Source organism: Schistocerca nitens, chromosome 5 (genome assembly GCF_023898315.1).
Source record: "Schistocerca nitens isolate TAMUIC-IGC-003100 chromosome 5, iqSchNite1.1, whole genome shotgun sequence".
Lineage (NCBI taxonomy): Eukaryota > Metazoa > Arthropoda > Insecta > Orthoptera > Acrididae > Schistocerca > Schistocerca nitens.
Window position 1 is genome coordinate 521,429,015 of NC_064618.1, and position 21,876 is coordinate 521,450,890.

The window sequence follows — 21,876 nt, forward strand, 5'->3', positions numbered from 1 at the left end:
AGGAGGCCTAACCTTGTCAATTTCGTTGTACAGTTACTTCAGAAACAGGTTATTTTTGAGAGTTTTGGGATGCTTAAGAAAGAAACTATATTTTGATAAGTTACTGGAACGAGTGTTTTGGACACGTAATTTATTTTTTAGCAGGACAGTGTTTGTTGTTTGCAGTCCTGCCAAGAATATATCACCCCCTAAATTTCATTGGACATCAGTGCAAATAAATAAACTGTTTTTGAGAATTTTCAGAAGCTACCATTTCCTTTGCATAATTCACAAGCACTTTGTAGTCAATCAGCGTTTGTGATTTAGCTACTGTAGCAGATTTTCTAACTAACATATTTTGTTACATCTAGTTTTCCCTTAAGAGGAGTGCCTTAATACATTATCTACATTTATCATAAATTAACTCTGTTTTCGAATTTGCAATCAACTGTAACTAACCTCAAAATATTTTAGAAAACTAGTAATTTCTACCACAGGTTCTTGTGTTCCCTTGATAGAAATTTCATTTTGTGTATTTGCTTTAGTTCTTATTGGGAATTAAGAATGTCTTAGCTCAACAGATTAAAAGATAATCAGCAGGCTTAATTTAAGGTTCTTTGTTCACTGCCTTGTAATACATTGTACCAGCCAAAATGCAGCCCCACTATGAATGTTGTTCTCAAACACAGGATGAATTGGTTGACATTTTTAAGCAGCTGGAAATCACCAAGACTACTGTCAGACGATTGGCAGTTGCTGCAAATCTGTGTGGAAAGAGCTTCCAAGAGTCATGGTGGTACCTCAAGTATTATCCTCTCCTGTGGATCCTGCCTCTTCTGCAGAAAGTTCAGGATCTGTCATTACCCGTCCACTTGACTGTGAGTGGCATGTCACTCGTCGATCTAGGTGTCCTGTACAGGGTAGACGGGAGCAGGGAGGACGCAGTGTTGTACCAATCCCTCTAACCAACAAGTTTGAGGTGTGCTCTCTCTCTCTCTCTCTCTCTCTCTCTCTCTCTCTCTCTCTCTCTGAGCCATTGGGACACATTTCATCTGTTTTGGGGAAACCCGTTTTGTCTGGTGTCAATAGAAGGTAAAGGCAAAAGGATAGGGCTCAGCAGTTCAGATATACAGCGAATGATGATACCCCTTAGGGAAATGGTAGCAAGGGACAGGGAAGGACATCAGATGGACTCATTGTGTATGCCTGGGGGTCTCATTCAAAATGTTGACGAGGCTATTCCGGCAGCCATTGAGGCAACAGGCTGCAACCAACTGGAGACTGTGACGCACGTTGGAACAATTGATGCCTGTTGTCTGGGCTCCGAAGTCATTCTTGGGTCATTCCAGCAACTGGCAGAGAAGGTTGAGAAGACCAGCCTTGCGCATGTAGTTTCAACGAAGCCCACAATTCACAGCATTGTCCCCAGAACTGATTGTGGCCCTTTGGTTCTGAGTCATGTGGAAGGACCAAACCAGAGGCTTCAAAGGTTCTGTGACAAGGTAGGCAGTGACTTCGTGGACTTGCACCATAGGCTTGTGAACTGTACGGTCCCCCTAAATGGGTCAGGTGTGCACTACACATCAGAGGCTGATACTCATGTAGCTGACTCTGTGGGGTGCACACAAGGGATTCTTACATTAGGTGACTCTCCATCCAATCCAGGTAACGACAGCTGTAGGAAATCCAGAAGATTGAAAGAAATGCATTCCACAGCTGAGCTTATCAAAATCCTGATGGTAAATTGCCAAAGCATTTGCAATGAAGTGCCAAAGTTTGAAGCACACATGAAAAGCAGTGAAGCTCACATAATAAGTAGGTACAGAAAGCTAGATGAAATCTGAAATTGATAACTAAGATTTTTGGGGAAAATTTAAATGTATGTTGAAAGGATAGGAAAAAAGGAAAATGGGGTCACGTAATTGTCACAGTAGACAAGAAACTCAAATTCACTGATAGAAATTGAAGCAGCATGTGAGACTGTTTCGGCAAGACTCAGTATGAGGTGTGGGCATAAAATGATAATTGGAACCTTCTACTGCCCACCAGACTCACCGCCCCACACAACTGAAATCATCATCTTGGGTTGTCAGGTGTTCTGCTGGATATCAGCATCATTCTTGCATGGTATTTCGGTAACGTGCCTCGTAACCTTAATCAGGTGCGACCTGAGACTGCTCCTCGAGTGAATCTGGTTGGTCCAGTATTTGTCTGTGGCCTTCCCCCTCCACTGGCAGTTGCAGGCATCCCTCTGCGGTGCACACCCGCTCGCTGCAACCTGCTGGAGTGCTGCCATTCAGTTTTCCGTTTGCTGCAGTTCTGGGCATTCCATCTTCGGCCTGGTGCGTTTGGAGACCCTTCCCATTGGCAACTTGCTCTAACTGTTCATAAATGTAAAATTTTGCCCTTCGTAAAACGAAGAAATGTACTACCCTATGAGTATAATATCAATGAGTCACTGTTGGAATCAGCTAACTCATACAAGTACCTGGGTGTAGCACTTTGTAGGAGTCTGAAATGGAATGAACACATAGGTTCAGTCATGTGTAAAGCAGATGGTAAACTTCTGTTGATTGGTAGAATACTAGGGAAGTACAATGAATCTACAAAGGAGATTGCTTACAAATTTCTCATACAACTGGTTCTAGAATATTGCTCAAGTGTGTGTGGGACCTGTACTGGATGGAACTAACAGGGAATATTGAACATATACAGAGAAGGGCAGCACAAATGGTCCCAGGTTTTTTTACTTCATGGGAGAGAGTCAGATGTTGAAGGAACTAAAATGGCAGACTCTTGAGGACACGTTAACTATTCCGAGAAATCTGTTAACAAAGTTTCAAGAGCTGGCTTTAAATGGGGACTCTAAGAATATACTATCCTCTATGTATTGTTCACATAGAGATTGTGAGAATAAGATCAGAATAATTACTGTGTGCATAGAGGCACTCAATCAATCATTCTTGCTGCACTCCATACGTGAATGGAATGGGAATAAACCCTGATAACTGGTACAATGGGACGTACCCTATGCCACACACCTCATGGTGGTCTGCAGAATGTAGATGCAGACGCACTCATGCTCATAAATTAAGGATAATGCTGATACATGGAGAAACAATGCTCTGGTGGGCAGTTTGCGGGTTTAAATCACCTCCGGGTATGACCATGTGGTGCATTTGACCTGCGGTAATTGCAAGGTGGTGCTGGCAGCAGTCCACATATGCAGAGGTGTGTAGGTGCATGTCAGAGTACGGTGCAGCGAGTAAGTGTGCAGACATTTTCAGACATGCTAATGGTGACTGTGTTGAAAATGCCTCAAAGAACACACATTGATGACGTTATGAGGGGTTGAAAACTAGGAAGACTGGACACTGGTCAAACACAGCAGGTCATAGCACGGGCCCTCCGTGTGCCACAAAGTGTGATCTCAAGATTATGGAATTGATTCCAGTAGACAGGAAAAGTGTACAGGTACTATAGTACGGGACGTCCACAGTGTACAACACCACAACGATATCTCACCATCAGTGCCCGCAGACGAGCCTTGCTGAGGATTGGAACAGTTGTCTCTAGACACACAGTCTACAGACGACTGAACAGACATGGTTTATTCACCCGGAGACCTGCAAGGTGCATTCTACTGACCACAGGAGAGCCCGCAAAGCATGGTGTCAAGAATACAGTGCATGGTCATTGGAACAGTGGTCCCAGGTTATGTTCAAGGATGAGTCCAGGTATAGTCTGAACAGGGATTCTCGCCAGATTTTCATCTGGTGTGAACCAGATACCAACCCATTAATGTCCTTGAAAGGGACCTGTATGGAGGTCGTAGTTTTGTGTGTGTGTGTGTGGGGGGGGGGGGGGGGGGGAGATTATGATTGGTGCACGTACACCCCTGCATGTCTTTGACAGAGGAACTGTAACAGGTCGGGTGTATCAGGACGTCATTTTGCACCAGTATGTCCACTTTTCAGGGGTGCAGTGGGTCCCACCTTCCTCCCGATGAATGATAACGCACGGCCCCACTGAGCTGCCAGCGTGGAGGAGTACCCAGGCGAATGGAGTGGCCTGCCTGTTCTACAGACCTAAACCCCATTGAGCACGTCTGGGATGCTCTTGGTCGGTGTATTGCTGTATGTCTTCAAACCCCTACGACACTTCAGGAGCTCTGAAAGGCACTGGTGAAAGGATGGATGGCTATACCCCAGCAGCTGCTCAACCACCTGATCCAGAGTATGTCAACTCGTTGAGTGGCCTGTGTACATGTGCATCATGATCATACCTCATATTGATGTCGGGATACACGCGCAGGAAACATTGGTGTTTTGTAGCACGTGTTTTGGGATGGTTTTCTCAACTTATCACCAATACCGTGGACTTAATGATCTGTGTCGTGTGTGTTCCATATGTGCCTATGCTATTAGTGCTAGTTTTGTGTAGTGCCACATTGTGTGGCACCACATTCTGCAATTATCCTTAATTTACAAGCATGAGTATAGAAAAGAGAATTCAGTCAGAATAAATAGTTATTTTATTTTGTTCTACCCCTCAATTTCAGTTTTGCACTTTGATCAACAGCATGTGGTTTAGAACATCCTTAATCTAGTGATGTGTATTTTGTACATACATGTGCACAGTCAGTAGTGCATGCATATAGTTCATACTGAAATTATAACTGTTTGCGATAATGACACTATCTTTCTTGGAATTTGTTGGGGCCTCGGTGCCCAATTAAGGAAATGGATCTGAGGTGAGTCATTACATTTACTTGTTACATTGTTTGTATTCCAATCACGAATTAAGGCATTATACATACACATAATTAATTACTTGCAGCATAAAACTCAGCAATGCAAGTTACATTTTTCATCTGTTCAATCATGCCCACATTCTGATTCTAAAATTCACTGAGCGTGTCTTTAATGAACAGATAAAACATTTATACTAATTGCCAAGAGAATATTATTAGAATCATGGCATGAATATCACTTAACTTTATGTAATAACAAAACAACTTCAATAAATGTAGACCAATCCACTCAGAATGTAGAGCTTGATGCTAAAATGAGATGTGGCACTATTAAAACTGTTTTGTTGCCATGGAAACATTGTTCTCGCATCTCCAGTAAGTAGCATAATTAAGTGGAAAGTAACGGATTTTTATCTACCTATCAAATTCAGTTTACTGAAAGGCTATGTATAGCATTAAACTTGCATTGTGATGAGTAATCACACTACACTATTTTTCACTGATCTGGTCAGCCAGTAAGCATGGAACTCCTAGACAGTTTGCACCAAAGATTAAAAAGTGCACCAGCATCATCATCTGGTGTGTACTCTGTCGTGTAATGGTGAATAATCCTGCAAGACATGCAATTTATGATCAGTACTGAAGGAAATGTTTACTACAGTTACTAAAAACAAATATATAAAATTACTTCAGATGTAAAACAGTGATTCAAAAGAAAGAAAATACCAATACCTTGTTAATTACAGCTGTACCCCACTAAATCAGAACAAGCACACATGGGCCATCCTGAATGTAAAGGATGTTTTGCTATACCAAGATATTCTTTAATAATAATATGGAAACTGGACTACATGTTTTCAGACTTACTTTGCCTACTTTTCCATGTAGTCCCTTTGACATTAAGGCATTTGTCATATCCTGGCACCAGTTTGTGTATATCCTCTATATAATATGTGGCCACCTGCCTATTTAATCACATCATGACATTGTCCATCAGGTCTTCATGATTTATGAAGAATTTACCAGCATGGTGTTTCTTCAGTTTTGTGAAACTGAAGATGTCCAACAGATGTAAAACAGACTGTAGAGGGGGTGCTCAAAGACACCACACCAGAATTTCTCAAGCAGCAAGGCTTGTGGCTACTGGCAATACTGTCATGCAATAGAAAAACTCCACATCAGAGCTTGCCTTTTTGGTGCTTTTGGATAACCCAATAAAGATGTTAATGTGTAGCACAGTGTGCGTCACTACTGACTGTTGTGTTGCAGAAGTTGATGAGTAGGACCCCTTCAATGTCTTGGTATATAGAAGAAACCACCAGTTTTTGAGTTGATGCAGTTTGTCTGACTTTGGATGGCTTCTGTGGTGACTGAGGATGACGTTACTCTGTAGACTGTCACTTCATTGTGGGAGTGCTAAGAGAAACCCATGGTTCGTTTCCTATCACAATCTGGTGAATGAATATGTTACCAACCCTTTCATAATGCTGCAAGTATGCTAGTGCAGCACTCATTTTCACAGATTTCTGGTCGTGTGTGGCACCCTAATTGCCTAGTGACAATTTCACGCACAGGTAAAGGAGACACTTCCGGACACTGTTCATGCATGTGTGTACACAACTGTGAAGCATCAGTTCTCTCAAACGATGCTATCCACCTTCGGTTTCAGTGAGTCTGTTTTGACACAGGGTCGCCCTGATCTCTCATCGTGAAAATCTGTTCTCATTCTTAAATATTATGCACCACTTTCAGGGTCTGGCTGCATTTATTACACCTTTGCTATAAATTGTAACAAGTCTGTGGTAAATGTCATAGTGTGAAATATTTTCTGCCTGCAGAAAACAAACAACACTTTGCACCTCACAGTCAGTGGGATTTTCAATCAGCACAGCCATACTTACAGCTGTCTCTGCCCTTATCACATGCAGGTTATAAGTGGTATGGCAAGCGTCCCCCATCACACTGAATGCAAGAAATCGATAAGTGGTTGCCACACAGTCTGTATGCACAAAGGTTCTTTTGTTTTTGGATGATCCTTGTACATCAAAAATCTAGGCATTATAAGTAGGAAATCCTCAAATCCACAAAATTCATCCTCAGGACTGAAGGAAGAAATACTTAAAGCCACCATGTCAGAAGCTAAATACTCAAACAATAAGTTACCCAACGTTTTACTGATTCCACACATCTTAAGGGACTTAATCACAGTTTCAGTTTTTTATAGAGTCCCAAAAAGCTTTGACCCACTCACAAACTGGAGAAATGCTTTCCTGATGGTGTATCTTCAAAATCTGAATGCATCCATTTGTTCCACTCCTCCTCCATAAGTCCCTTAAATGGTCTGTTGTATGCACGTTTAATGGCTGAAGTAAACTAATCAGTCCTATTAGTTACAATGGAGTCTCAAAGTACCTGAGTATTTTTAACATCAGCTGTTCTGTGAGAATGAAATTGATCCCACACTAACAGGGCATGCTTCTTCAGCAGGCCTCCAAGTAGCCTGGATCAAATTTTTATCCATCCACAACCTCATTCCTCCTCCGTCTGTCGAGTCTTTACTGTGTAGATGGAGAAATGCTCCTTTCAGAAATTGTTCATTAGGAAGCATCCTTCTTTAAAAAAATCGAAAGTGGCAACAATTTTGTCCTGTAAGTACAGCAGGATACAATGACTGTGTAATGAGACTTTTTCATGACCCTAGAATCCTCAGATCTGTTAGAAGGCACATCAAAGCTTAGTAGAGTCTTATTTGTGTTACCAGTTCATGAAAGTTCAAACTTCTCACCTCTTTTCCTTGTGTTAATGACAAATTGGTGAAATTGAAAGGTGGCTACACTGAGCCACAGCGCCAGAGATCGCGCTAGAGAGTATTGTTCCGCCGCCTCCACTGGCAGTGATTATTGAGAACTCGTAGTAGTCAGTGCTTGGGGAGAGCTCGTGGTAGTCAGTGCTTGTTAAGAACTCGTAGCAGAGAGTGTTTGAGATGTGCTAGTAGGGAGTGCTTGCTGAGATGCGATACTGAAAAGTTCTTTTTGAGATGTGATAGTAGTGAGTCGGTGTGGAGAGATTGTAATGTCTAGAGTGCTTTTCATCAATATAAATTAAGGTAACAAACTACTTTTCTTTTCTTTCTCATTATTTCAATGTCCTGAATAATGCGTCATTACAGGTTCAGTCAACAAAGCATCTGGCGTGTGTTCTTGTATTAGAGTGTAATTCTGGGTTTTTTGCGCAATTATAGTATTTCTAATTTTCTTTTATCACGTCAGTATAATTGGTATTTAAAAATTCTTGTCTTGTTGAAGAAGAACCGTGCCAGATGTGCGTTGAGTCATACTTCCACATACAGAACAGTTACACTTGTGCTTTGGTTTCGTAGGTTTTATAGTTGCTGGGGACTTAATTAATTGTGTTAATGAAAATTTCCATTTCATTCTTTGTTGTTGTTCTATGCAGTCAGATTGCGCAATAATACTAGTCAGGGCCAACCGTTTACGAGACTTCGTAATCGGACAGACAGCTACAAAAAATTAAAATTATTTGCATTTTATTTTAATTAAGCCCCCATCTGGCACGGTTCTTCTTCAACAAGACAAGAATTTTTAAATACCAATTATACTGACGTGATAAAAGAAAATTAGAAATACTATAATTGCGCAAAAAACCCAGAATTACACTCTAATACAAGAACACATGCCAGATGCTTTGTTGACTGAACCTGTAATGACGCATTATTCAGGACATTGAAATAATGAGAAAGGAAAGAAAAGTAGTTTGTTACCTTAATTTATATTGATGAAAAGCACTCTAGACATTACAATCTCTCCACACCGACTCGCTACTATCACATCTCAACAAGAACTTTTCAGTATCACATCTCAGCAAGCACTCCCTACTAGCACATCTCAACAAACACTCTCTGCTACGAGTTCTTAACAAGCACTGACTACCACGAGCTCTCCCCAAGCACTGACTACTACGAGTTCTCAATAATCACTGCCAGTGGAGGCGGCGGAACAATACTCTCTAGCGCGATCTCTGGCGCTGTGGCTCAGTGTAGCCACCTTTCAAAATTCAACAATTTGTTCTTCATACTCTGCTGGCATCTTCTGTGATATTTTTGTCTTGGTCTGAATTCAAAGCCAGTACCACTTCAAAAATCTTGAACACCATATGTTGATCCAGTAAAGTCAGCAATCCATTTGTTATTGGATATTGTGTTAGTGATGTATGGTCATTTTCATAGAAAGTGAAATTTCCTCATGTCTGTACCCTATAAAATCCAAGTACTGAGTTTTTCTTAAAATTTTGACCACTGAACAGATTCACTTCTCAGATTATGTTTACTGTGAGGTGCTTCTTTCAAAACATCTTTCTGATTCCACTGAGTTATCATTTTATCAGTTGAAGATGGCCCAAAATGCATTCTACAGTCCGGTTCCCATGCTCTCCAGGATATGCAATCACTTGCAGCTCAAATGCAATAGTATAGCAATGCCATTTTTTCACTCAGCCTGCAAATAAAATTACAATATAGATCGACACAAGTGGATCTCCACAATAAACACAATAACTGGTAAAGGTGGTGAATGTGCATCCATTGAATACTATACAACCAGAATGCTAAAAATTTGCAAGGAAGCTAAGATATAATTTCTTCAAGCTGCAACACAGAAATTTCAAAGAAATTTAGCGTTTAGGTACCTACTTTAACTTGCTACCAGTGTGCAAGACCCATCCAGTTTTTGGGCCTATTTTTGAACAAAAGAGATTCTTATACACTGGTAAACATGGTATTTGCCCCACAAAAAATTAATTGCTCCATAATTTGATAAATTTCAACAGATTTTATAATTATTAAGTGAGAAATTTGGACAAATCCAATTCTCATATAATTTCTGCAGGGAAATTATTGAACCTGGGACTGGCTGACATGAGGGACAATCACAAATTAAATTTTAATTAAATGAAAATAGAAGAATGTGATGTGAAAGTAGTTCAACTGCATATTTTGAAAATGGAAAAACTTCGAAAACCATCAGAAATTAGTCTAAAAGTGGAGGTATTAGGAAATTTAAGCATCACGGTAGTACAGTGAGTGCATTTAGTGATTTGCTATACAAAGATGTACAATCTTCTCTTTGAATGCCATAATTAGTCAGTAACATAAATTCTTAGCACCTAAGACATAGTTCAAATTGAACTAAGAAAATCAACCCATCATGTGTATCCATTACAGGACATGTCTAGTCATTCAAGCAGTGAAAAGTCGCAGACATAGTTATATTTGTTACTCAACTGATCATTTGTGAATGAACTGCAGTAAATGAAAAACAGTTCAGCTCTCAAGTGTTAGAAACAATAATGCAAGCAGATTTTCTGGGCTGCCAAATGCACATTCTGGTGTTGGTACCAGTCTAATGACATGAATGCAGAAAGAAGTAAAGTCCACATCTGTAATGATGGAAGTTGAAAAATCAGTTAGAAAATAAATCTAATGGTGCTGGAAAATGGTAATGAAGGGTGTGATGACAAAATACAGCTTTCAGTATATGATACAGAGGTATGTGATTTTCCACAGATTCCCTAAAATAAAAGGTAGGAACTAACCAAGATAATGGATAGCACTACTGGAAAAAATGAAAGAAATAACAGCTGTATAAAAAAGAAGCCTCATTAAACATTTTTTTAAAAATGGCAATAGCCTACAGAGTGTGACATCACAAATAGTTATGATGTTTAAGATCTTGATACAAAAAACAAACAGGAATGAAATAAATGACAAAAAAATGAGTAAACATGTTGCCTTTCGACACATTGATGTAATTCCACTGGATATGACTTCTGAAAATCGAAAGATCAAAGAAGCAGAGAGACAAAAAACTTAAAAAAAAAGTCCTTGAAATTCTTCATCCAAGGACTACTGTGAAGAGAGAATCCCACAAGACTTACTCAGTAATTACACAAATCAGACTGGGATGGATTGGGCAGAATACAGAAATGAATTATACAAAGACAGCATATTATAACAATAAAACTCCCTAATAGTTCACTGAACCAACTGAATATAGATCCTAATGAAAAAGACAACCAGTGTTCCATGTTTTGATGAGCACAGCAAAAGAAAAATTACATACAGAAACTCTATGCACTGCAGTTTCTCATTGAAGAGAACATTAGTACTACTGAAGCAAAAATAATAATGTGGGAAGAGATCACAACATGTTTATTTGTTGTTTTTGACAACAAAGTATATCACACGTCTTATACAGTACAATTAGCCTCATTTATACTAATAGGAGAATATGCTAGAAACAATACAAAATTAACAGAACATCTACAAAAACTTTTGTGAAGGCTTAAAAATTAAATACAAGACCACTGTCAATGAGCATAAGCTCAGTAACAGTACTGTAAATTAAAAAATATAAAAAGCAAGCAATCTTGTCTTTGAATACAAATAAAAAATGTCATTTATCAACTATATGAAGGACTGTGTTTTACTACCACCCAATGGGGAAACATATGCATGCAATATCGTGACAGAGTTAACAGAACTGGAAATTGTTGATGTTATACTTTAAGATGCAAATGTAATGGCTGTAATGATTGTACACTTCCTGTGAACAACATTACTTTAAAATCTCAATGATGTTTAGAATATGTGTAAATCCATGGAGTGAGCTATCCAGCAGATCAACGCATCAGGCCTATAACGTGATATAGGTATGGTCGTGGGAGCCAACAGTGTAGAGGAAAGCCGTGTTGTTTCTATTGTACAGACCCTTCATGAAGTTAGGTCATAGGAGAAATCTATTCCCCACTCTACCCCAATTACATAATCAGTTCTGAGGGTTTATGTTTCAAGTAGCAGTCATTAAACTAGGAGGTAAGACTGTGGCTACTTGTAACCATCTTTTGAGGAATAATCAAAAGTTTTTGAAACTTGTACTGCATCAGCCCAAATGGTCAAATAACATCCCGCGTGGGCTAAGAGGGCTGTTAAGAACAGAGATGCCACACAATCTCTGCCAGTGCATCGTATACCTAGTTTTACTATCAAGCCCCAGTTTGATGCATTGTCTGCCTGTCAACTTCAAAGTTCTGCAGCTGTTATATGTTTACAGCAGAGAACTTACTCATTCAGGAACTAACACAGTAAAAAGTGTCCACAGGTGTCAGAAAGCTGCACAAATTACATCAATCAAAGACAGAGGAACAAGTAGAGTATTACAGTCACTGAAGGTAACTAGCATCAACACACCTCAAATGTAAGTTCGGGCAAAAAAAAAAAAAAAAAAAAAAAAAAAAAAAAAAAAAAAAAAAAAAATTGGAACAATACACAAATAATATTTTTGAGATGATCATGGTGGTAAAGCATCATACCAACTATTCTAAGCAAATGCTAAGAAAATCTAAATATATAGTTAATTCTTAATTTAACTGCAAATAGTGCTACTAATGGGGAAAATGTGCTGAGAACAGCTGAAGTGGAATTTCCAGTCTTTGAAAGTGAACAAAGAGAGCTTTAAACAAACACTATTATTTTGATACTGTATCTTTGTCAGAGCAATTATTGAAACGTTTTAAAAATCAGAGAAGTTCATACTTAGACTATTATGTACTGCACAGTGATTGTGAGGATGTATATGGATATTGTGCAGTTCTGTGAGATCCTATTTGTATAAACTAAATAATATTAATGGCAATTTTATTGACACCTTTATAAGAGAGGCAACAGAGTATATAATATTTATAGCCGGTGTACTCCACTAAATGTTAATTTTCTACATTTTCTTTTTCATAAAATTGTCAAACTGGCTGACCACCTAAACATACTTTGGTCAATGAATTTAATACTAAGCACCCAACATGAGGTTCTGACAAGGGTCAATTTGGGAGAATCATTGAGAGATGGCAGGACGAGGAAGTGGTAGTAATGAACTTTGAGTTACAAAAGTAATTGGACCAATTCAGCAGCCCGATGGAGTTGATATCAGTCATATGTAACAGCATAGCCATGCATGCTGAAAGAAGATATTACAAGATTACTAGGGACCCAATCATCATCTAATATTGAACACACTTAATAATTCCCTAAATGAACAAACACTATCAACTACAACCTTCAAGTGTGTTGTTAAACAGAAAGCTGACTGGGGGGCATATGAATCCCATGTTACTGAGGAGATAAATAATTTGCAGGTCCAGGGAACATTGCAGGACTAGTGCAATAATTTCATCCACATTGTTGAGAGCACATTCTCTTTATCAAATCCACGTACTGATTCATGTCTCATGGTCGGGGTTCACAGTCATGTAAAATTTTGTTAAGGTAAATCATGTCCATTGACTGCAGAGGTTGCTTAGTTCTCAATTGAAAATTCAGCCTTAAGGCCATTATCAAGTGATACTGCAAAAGATTTTGCTTCAACACTTGTCACACCTTAAAATCTTCTGACATTTGCACACGTCATTGTCAGAACTCAATCTTTTCACTGTAATAATATAGCAGTATTGAATGAGAGCTCATTGTTGAAGCGAAAACATTTGCAGTACCACTTGATAATGGTTTTAACACTGAAACTGCAATTGTGAAATAAATAATCTCTGCAGTCAATGGTGAATATGATGTCCTTTAACAAAATCCAGGTACCTTCTGTTGTACCCTCAGACACAGTCACCAACTGCATTGTGGGAAGAGGAATACAAAAAAAGTACTGAAGAATAAAGAGTACTCCCCACCCCATAAGACATATAAACAAATGAGATCTGATGGCAACTATTTGCATTACCTGCATCCAGGCAAAGGTTAAAAAAAACTGTTGCAAAATAAAAAAACAAAGTTTGGGAAAAAGTTAAATGAGTACATAGGATACACGCAGGCTTGGCTCTTCTCGTGTTCCTCCAACAGTTCCTGGAAGCTGTATTATGACCACCTCACCATATTCTCTATGTAAAAGAAAATATGGAAGATTTTTGATGCAAAACACACAAAGGCAACCTACTTAACAAAGCATTTTCACTCCAAGAGTGTGATAGAGCATTTAACCATAACAAAAGTACAGCTCCAGGCCCTGGAAATATAAATTACACTCTGCTTCATCTCCAGTGGGATGTTCTTCTTCTTAATCAATTTAAATAGTATTTGCAGAAACATGGTTTATGTTTTAGATATAAAGACTGCTTGGTTAAGGGCAATATTGAAGGCAGGAAAATTAAGAAATGCTATCTCATCATATTGTCCAGTAAAGCTCTTTATCATATGTCTGCAAAACTCTAGAATAAATGATAGAACATAGTGTGTAATGGTGAGCATAAATGTTATGGTAGTAGTTGCTTTATTCATCCAAAGATGGCTTTTACAAGGATACTGAATATACCTTGACATTATAATTTAAAAGCAACAAAGATAACTTACTTTGTACATACAGGCATTTACATACTTGCAGGTCTAGTCCGACAAGGATGGGACAGTCGGCCATGGTCTTATAGTAGGAACCATCCTGGTATTTGTATGAAACAATTTAGGAAAACCTAAATCAGGATGGTCGGGTGAAGACTGGATCCTCCATCCTCCCAAATATAAGGCCATTTTGTTTAAGCTAGTGCTAGCTCATTCAGGTCATCCCTACTATACAGTACTGTTTTACAGATAAATTATTTAATTATGTAAAAGGCTAGTTAGTCTACATTATTCATTCGTTTGTCACTTCTGGTCACTGCACATGCATCAGCTGACATTAAGACCACAGCAGCAATGCTTAGATTCCATTCTGTGTGGTAGCTTCCTTCCAATTTGCTAGCCTGAGAAATTTAACCAGCATCCCTCTATAATGAGTGAGACGTGCTCAGAAAGAGGATGGGGTGTTAGTGCTATAGGCTGCAGAATAGAAAAAAAGGGAGGAAAAAACATAATGTGAAAGTATTATGTGAAATGACTTATTTTATCATCATTAATTATTATTTTTTATGTTCTTTTATTTACCAAGCCCTTAATCTGTGTTATCTAAGTAATCCTCCACTGTACAGAATGTAGTGCTTAGTAGGTACCATTTAACTGCCATTTTAAATTAATTTCTTTTGGTAAAACCCTTTTATCGCCCTGATCAATTTATTGTACAGTTTTATTCCTTGGTAGAAAATGCTGTTTTGGATTTTATGTTAAGCTTATTCTTTCTTGGTAAACGCAAGTTCAGTCAAGCTCTTGTTCCACAGTCATGAACAGAGATGTTTGTACAATAATTGTTGATTGTCTGCTTGTGTCTGTGTATGTGCGGATGGATGTGTGTGTGCGTGCGAGTGTATACCTGTCCTTTTTTCCCCCTAAGGTAAGTCTTTCCGCTCCCGGGATTGGAATGACTCCTTACCCTCTCCCTTAAAACCCACATCCTTTTGTCTTACCCTCTCCTTCCCTCTTTCCTGATGAAGCAACCATTTGTTGCGAAAGCTTGAATTTTGTGTGTACGTTTGTGTGTCTGTCGACCTGCCAGCACTTTCATTTGGTAAGTCACATCATCTTTAGGAAAAATATATCTAAAAACAAGGATGATGTGACTTACCAAATGAAAGTGCTGGCAGGTCGACAGACACACATACATACACACAAAATTCAAGCTTTCGCAACAAACTGTTGCCTCATCAGGAAAGAGGGAAGGAGAGGGAAAGACGAAAGGATGTGGGTTTCGTCTTTCCCTCTCCTTCCCTCTTTCCTGATGAGGCAACAGTTTGTTGCGAAAGCTTGAATTTTGTGTGTATGTTTGTGTTTGTTTGTGTGTCTGTCGACCTGCCAGCACATGCAGTCTGTGGAGGTGCCATCTACATTTAAATTACAATGTCATTGTCCCTCTTAAGACTGAAATTTATGGAATTGTTTTCTTTATGTTTAGTATCACCTTATCAGAGGTGTGAATTATGTGAAATACTTTTATCTGAAATGAAAATATGAAATGCAAGAAATACCTATTTTTACTTGAAATACTTCTTTCAAAAAGCATTTTCTGTTCTATTTGAAATAAAGAAAATATAGATTGTTGTATTTGAGTACCTTAGGTTCAAATGCAGCTATGTGAACAAAAAACAAAATTTGAGTTAGACCCACCCTCTTGTATGGTTTTTCACTGGCTATAAATGCCGTATCAATTAGGCTGCAAAAAATTACTCTAACGCATTTAAAATGGGGTGGAAAAATCAAGTGCATGTACAAAGATGGCCATGTCTTCAGCTCATTAGAATGTTAAACTGGTAAAACCTAATCAGTTCCAAAAGGGGCCTAGCCTTAAGGAATCATGGCCGCCAACAAAGGATATGGATGCAGAACTGGGCATGTCATCTTGGCACATGTTACACATTATAAAAGCTGCAGTTCTGAGCAGCCTGTGACTAAAATGTTTAGACTGGTAGTACTGGAGAGAATCTCATATGTTTTTGTTCCTATTGCTCCCTCGTAAGAAGAAACATATGAGAAGGTGTTGTTTTATGATAAATTGACCAGCTGGCACGCTCGTTCCATTGTTGATTTTAGAAAGACTTTGTGGTCGGTTTTACTGTAGGACAGTCTGAAATTGACACAGATAATGAAGAGGAAAGTTCTACTATTGAAGAACATGTTGATGAACCTGACAGAAATAGTATCGAGAGCAGTGTTAGTGATGACAGGGAAGAGGCCACGAGAAACTGTGGTTCCAGGAAGAGAGAAAAGATACAGAGCAGTGGAAACGAAATGTTGAGAAAAAGAAGAGGTAAGGAAGACCACTTCTTATAGTAATATTCATATATTTATAAGTTACTGTTTTTTTTTCCCGTCTACCTTCAGATACCAACCAAAAAGGTTTCTGCAGATGCCGAACTGTAAACATCCTGCTGAAAGCTGAAACGTAAATAACTCACTATGAAGATGTATGGTGGATCCATGAACATTTTTAAGAATAAACTAACCCTGACTGGCAGAGAATCTGTATCTGACAGCATGCCGCCATGTCATCTCCTTGAAAAACCGATCTTAGAGGGACAAGTGTCAAGAAAGCAACTAATTACAAACTTTGTACTCCCAAAAAGATGTGAAGGAGTTTCTAAAAATGTAAGGGTTTGCAGAGTTGCTTTTGTGACGTTTTTCAGGTAAAAAAATGAGACTCAGTATAATTGTCAGAGTATGAGGAATGGTTCCTCACCTGCAACCACTGAAAGAAGAGGTGGTGACAGAAGAATGAAGTTGTGTGAAGATCGGAAAAATACAGTTGTCAGACACATTGAATAATTCCAGCCTATCAAAAGTCACTATTCTAGAGAAAAATGCTTCATTACCAATATTTGATTTGAGCAGTGTGTTACATGTGAAACTAAAGTGGGAAATGTTTTGTAAGAACATCCCAATCTGTATGTAAAGTATGACACTATGCCAGTGTTTTGCAATAATTTTAATATCAGTTTCAGAGCACCATGTGTTGACACATTTTCTACATACTCATCCCTACAAACAAAGATTTCCTTAGAAAATCAACCAATTGAAAAGAATAATTTGGAACATCAGCTCATAGCTCACAAAATTCAGAGTAATATATTTTATGAAATACTGAAGGAAGACATCAATGGTCAACCTATTTAAAGTTATGACTGGCAGAAGAATTCAGTCCTCCCAAACCAGGCAGCCTATTAGTCAAGACATATGTACTTACATAATTTCAACCGTCTTATGAGGTTCTTCTAGAAGTACTCAGATGAAACGAAAATGTGACCTTCGCTGCAGAACAAGTTTGCAAACGTGTTGAACCAGACTGCTTCAACACTTTGTCATCATCTGCTTCATGCTGATTTGGATGATGTCACCAAACTACATCTCTTTTCGAATGAATGCAGTGGGAAAAATAAGAATGTGACAATGAGTGGGACGAAGACACAGAGGAATTAAAGACATAAGCTGCAAGCCGATATTGATTTATATCAATGGGGGCAGATTGAAAATTTGTGCCAGACTGAAACTGTTTCCAAAGACTTCCCCATTTTCATAAAAGATGTAATTAACATTAAGTCTGAAGTGAATGACTAACACTAATTAAAATTATTACTGTATCTTATCATAGTTCAAGTTTTGTATTTTTATCTACAGGTTTGAACTTCTCTAAAGATTTAAAATAGAACAGCATTTCAGCATTTTCTTCGTTTAAGTTTCTCCCTTTCACATTATTTTAAAATACAGCTGTTATCTACCATAATTCCTGACATAGCCAGATATGCACCTGAATTACTTCTATGGCTGGTTGTGCAACCAACTGCATTTCTATCATGGCCACTGATGCAGTTGCACAATTGGCTAACTCAACCATTTGATTGAAAAATAGGCTAAACATGATTTCTAATACAAAACTAATAATATAGTGGTTAACCCTAGCATTACCAACAGGGGGGGGGGGGGGGGGGGGGGGGCTCGTAGGCCCACTGACTCAGTTTTTCTATGTTGTATCCACACCCTTTGATATATGAACTTGAAAGCAAAGGTAATTGTTCGTTATTGAATGTACTATTGAGTCATTACAGAATTTCGGGATAAAAACGTAATTAAAATTCATTTACTTGATTTAATTCTCTGTGGGCCTTAGAAGCCCACCCGTTGATAATAGCAAGGAAGGATTTACGAGGTTGAGTCTCTCGTTTCAAATTCTTACCATGAAACGAATTTTAGCATTGTTGCCTTCAGACATATTATTATGAAGCGGACCATTGTTATTTTCAGTGTTTCTGCTGCTGTTGAACCAGCAACATGAGTAGACATCGTTTACGTGATAATTCCATTGAAAGAGTGCTAGAAGAAGTTTTGAACGAATCAGATTTAGAGGAAAGTGAAGTGGATGATGATGTGGAAGAAATTAGAACTGATTCATCGTCTGAGAATGAAGATGAGGTTGAAGCCAATCCACCAGATGATAATGATACGGAATGTGATAAATTCATTGCAAAAAGTGGACGAGAGTATATTACGAAGCCATCTCGACAATATCGGCGTTCTGTACAAAATATAGTGCGAGAAAGAATGGGGCTAGGACAACAAGGAAGAATTGTGTCTCCGAAAGAGGCTATAGAGCTCTTTTTTACACCTCAAATTATGAATCTAATAAAACTACACTCAAATGAAGAGGCTTCTCGACTAGGTATTCAGCACACAGATGAAGATGAGTTATTTTTTTATATAGGACTCTTGCTAATCATGGGTTCAAATCATGACAATAAGATACCTGTCCAAGATTTATGGTCTTTGCTTCAGGGCCGACAAGTGTACTATGGATCAATGAGTCGGACCCGATTTTTCGAATTGACTAAAATATTGAGGTTTGATGATAAGAACACAAGAGAAATTCGTCGCCAGACTGACAAGTTTGCTCCAATGAGGGAAATTTTTGAAAGCTTCAATTCTTCACTTCCATTGTATTTCATTCCTGGTCTACATACAACAGTGGATGAGATGTTGTCTTTGTTCCGTGGTCGCTGTCCATTCAAGGTGTTTCTAAAAGAAAAACCTGGAAAATACGGCATTCTAATTCGAATGCTGTCTGATTCTGAGACTAGATATGTGATCAGCATGGACATCTATACAGGCAAGTCAGGAAATACACAGCATTCAAATGGACCGATGGAAATTGTAAAGAGACTAATAAAACCTATTGAAAAATCAGGCCGTAATGTTACCACAGATCGGTACTATACTTCAGTGGAGCTTGCTGAGACTCTATGGAATGATTTTCACCTCACACTTGTTGGCACCCTACAGTCTAACAGACGACACATACCTGAAGAGCTGAAGACTACAACTGGCCGCAGTTTACACTCTTCCATCTTTGCTTATACTGACCCTCAGACACAGAGGCCACCAGTTACTCTTGCATCAACACTAGTCCGCGAGAAGCCAAAATGACTGCTGTTGATGCTTTCAACTTATCACTCAGAAGGGGTGTTGAATGAAGACTCAAAAAAGACTAACATAAATCTTTTTTATAATTCTACAAAGGGAGGCGTGGACACCATAGACCAGATGGCAAGACACTACAGCACAAAGAGAGGAACAAGAAGATGGCCTTTGTCCCTCTTCTACACACTCATTGACATAGCAGCAATAAATGCATATTCACTCTTCCTCCTCAACTTTCCGAATTGGAAAAAGAATTTGCTAAACTGCAGAAGAGTTTTTATCACTAACTTAGGTCTCGAACTAATAAGATCTCAAGTAGATAAACGGGCACAAAATTTGTATGGACTTCAGAAGCCAGTAATAATGGCAATGGAAAGCATCACACAACGGAAGCTCAGCTGCTCTGTAGAACCATCATCCTCAACAGCAGAACCAGGAACACGTGGACGGTGCCACCTATGCTGCCAAGAAGCTGCATCTAAAAAGATCAAGTACAACAAGCTGGGAAAGTCAACTGTTACCTGCTCTCAGTGCCACAAACACGTCTGTGGGAAACACTGCAGGAAGACAGTGTTGTGTGAAAAATGCGTTGCAGAATGAGACAGTAAATTTTGTTTGCTTCATGTAGTGTATCGAATTAAAAAAGTCGTTTTTATAAGAAAACACTATTTTGAAACATTATTCCAAAAAATATATAAACTGAATCTCGTGATTTGTTCATTTTATTCCTATTATAATAACATCTTTTATTATCCAGTATACAAAAACAATGTCTAAGCATTTTGAATTGTTATTAGAGGTATCAGAAGTAAATAAACTTGATTTATGATAAAATAAATTGTGGTATTCTTTATGGGCCTTTGAGGCCCCCCCGTTGCTATTACATGTAACAAAAAATACGTTGGTAATGCTAGGGTTAATGTAGTAGTACTGTAGAACGTTCATCATTAGGTCATTATGGTTTTTCATTTTTATTGAGAAAATAACCACTTTTACAACACTGTCATGAGAGCAAGGGTACAATTTTCCAAGGTTCCCCAAAAACCTATCAGCATCAACTTACATGCCATTTCCACCTGGGCCACTCATTTGTAAAATGGAAAATGCTTCTCTTGAATTTTATTATTTCACACTTGATAGTTATCATTCATTTAATGAGATGTGTTTAAACAAAAGTAGTTCCACAGTGGATACAGATGGTGCAGTAAGCCCTGTCAAGTGAATATAGTCATGTCCCTAGTTATTAGAAAAGACAGTAAGACTTGAGCAAACATTATTAACAATATGTGAGAGGTTACAAAATAATTGGCACACCATAATACCTGGAGTCTAGATTTTGGATGATTATGTATTGCAGTCTGTTATTTCCATAAATGAAGAGTGACAATGGAAAATGTTCTAACTACCAAATCTGTCATGTCTCAGGAGACTGAAAAAACAAGGAATCTCGGTTTCATCTCAGAAACCATTTGGAATAGGGCATAGGGCCACATGAAGATTTTTGCTTCAAATGATTGAGACACTCTGTATAAACATGGATAGCCATCTGAAGATGAACCTTTTGGTTTAAAACTGACAGTGATGCTATTTGTGTAAATACACTATGGCGAGGTGGCGGGGGGAAATCTCTGCACCTGAAAAGACGATGTCGATTTTGATCCAATGATGGCGCATGCCACCTGGAGGATAGTAGATGTACTGTTAATGGTTTCAATGTCAACAGATAGCATAGTGACATAGGTAACAGAACGCCATCTGAGTCTACCCTTTAGTAGGGAATGCTCACAGCCAGAAGGCTGAGTGTGGTGCAAATGGGCAAAGCAAGTAAGTGACTGTGCCACGAAGATGGTTGGTTGAATTGGGGGAGGGAACCAAACAGTGAGGTCATCAGTCCCTTGAACTAGGATTGCAGGAAGCAAAGGAAGAACAAGACAAACAGCACAGTCCAATCAACAAGCAAACAACGAGGGTTAAAGGAACGTCAGGGCATCAGGAAGAGGAAAGAACATGAGGGGGGTGAATGGAAACGAGGAGAGCAGAGTTGCCCTAGAACTGCTATGCACAGTGAGGGGCCAACACCAATATCAACCTATCCAGATACCCACTCCAAACCATTATCATGATACAATGGGGATAACATCAGCAGAAGAAGACACAAGAAAAGGAGAAACAGAACGCCACAACAGACCAGACTAAAATATAGGGGAAAGACAGGGAGAACCTGATGAGTGTGGAGGCAAGTTCA